Raw genomic sequence first — 1,965 nt, 5'->3', positions numbered from 1 at the left:
GGAAACGGTCCAACTATGTCTACCCCCAGTCTCTCCATGGGCTCCCCTACTGGGAATTGTTGTAGGAGGGCGTGTGACTGACCTGGAGGTCCTTTCTTAGCAGCACACTCATCGCACTGCCTGCAAAAGTCCTCCACATCCCTCCTGTGCCTGGCCCAATAGAAGCCTTTACGTACGCGCTTTAACGTTTTGGAGACCCCAAAATGCCCTGCGCCTACTCCCCCGTGAAGCTGCTGTAACACGCTCCCTTGCAGCCTTTTGGGAACCACTACCTGCCACGTCATTTCTCCAGTAGCTGGCTTTTTCCACCCCCTCTGGAGCACTCCCTCAGCCACTCTAAGGACTGAGAATTTAGCCCAGAGTCCTTTGGTGACTGGTGATAGAGGGGCTACTTCCCCCCATGGCGGTCGTCTTCTCTCTTCCACCCACCCCAGCACAGGACGCAGCTCTGCGTCCTCCTCCTGGCGACGCCTCCACTCCCCGACGTCCACAGCCTCAAGCTCCCGGCACTCTGTCACCCTCAGCTGACTCACCGTGGCGGTGACTCCCTCCTCCATGCACAGTTCCCTCTCTCGCTCCACCCGTTTGGCGCAGTACCCACAGCCGTCCTCAGCACACGGGCGGCGGGACAAGGCGTCTGCATTGCTGTGGCGAAGGCCGGCCCTGTGCTCCACCTGGAAGTCGTAGGGTTGCAGCTCCTCCAACCAGCGGGCGATCTGACCCTCTGGCTCCTTGAAGGAGAGAAGCCACTGCAGGGCGGAGTGATCCGTCCGCACCACAAACGGCAGGCCCCCAGGTAGTACTTGAAATGGCGTACTGCTGCCACGACAGCCAAAAGCTCCCTCCTTGTCACGCAGTAGCGTTTTTCAGCCTTATCAAAAGTTCTGCTGTAATAAGCTACTACGTGCTCCCCGTCAGAACCACGCTGAGCCAGCACGGCCCCCAAGCCCTCATTGCTTGCATCGGTGTCCAGAATAAACGGACGGTTTGGGTCTGGTGAGGACAGGACAGGGGCCTCCACCAGGGCACGTTTGAGGGCCTCAAACGCCCGCTGGTGCTCTTCGGTCCACTGAAAGACAGTGTCCTTCTTGAGAAGGTGGTTCAAAGGAGCTGCTATCCCCGCAAACCCCTTTCACAAACCTACGATAGTAGGATGCCAGACCCAGGAAGCTCTTAACCTCTTTTTTTTTCCTTTGGAATTGGCCACCCCCTCACAGCCTCCACTTTGTCTGGCAACGTGCTGATACCCTCACCACCCAGCTGATGACCCAGGAACGCCAACTCCCCTTTGCATGAAATGGCACTTTTCCGGGTGTAATTTTAGCCCCGCCCCGAGATCCTCTCCAGCACTCGCCTAAGTGCCCCCAGTGCCCCCCTCAAACGACGTGCCGTGTACCAATATGTCGTCTAGGTACACGACACACTCGTCTCTCGGAACCCCCGCCAGCACTCTGTCCATGAGCCTCTCAAAGGTGGCAGGAGCATTACAAAGCCCGAAGCACAGCACCTTGAACTGCCAATGGCCCCTATCCGTGGAGAAGGCCGTTTTTTCACGTGCCCCAGGCGAGAGGGGCACCTGCCAGTAGCCACTGCGCAGATCAAGGGAAGAGAACCACGAGGACCCTCTGACGTGGTCTAGCGACTCATCGATCCTCGGTATGGGGTAAGAGTCTTTAATGGTGACAGAATTTAGGCCCCTGTAGTCCGCACAAAACCTAAGTTTACCCCCTTTCTTAGGCACCATGACGACCGAGCGCGGACCACGGGCTGTCTGATGGCTCAATGAAATCAGCCCGCAACATGTCAGCAATAGCTGTGGCTGCTGCTTCCCTCTTGGCAAGGGGAATGCGACGGGGCCGAATTTTAATGGGTTGGTTGTCCCCAGTGTCGATGTCGTGCTGAACCAGGTGCGTTTGCCCTACCTCATCTTCCCCCAAGCGAAGCTATCTTTAAAGTCAAACAGCA

This window comes from Coregonus clupeaformis, unplaced genomic scaffold (genome assembly GCF_020615455.1).
Source record: "Coregonus clupeaformis isolate EN_2021a unplaced genomic scaffold, ASM2061545v1 scaf0685, whole genome shotgun sequence".
NCBI classification, from domain to species: Eukaryota; Metazoa; Chordata; class Actinopteri; order Salmoniformes; family Salmonidae; genus Coregonus; species Coregonus clupeaformis.
Note: the sequence above shows the minus strand (reverse complement) of the source record.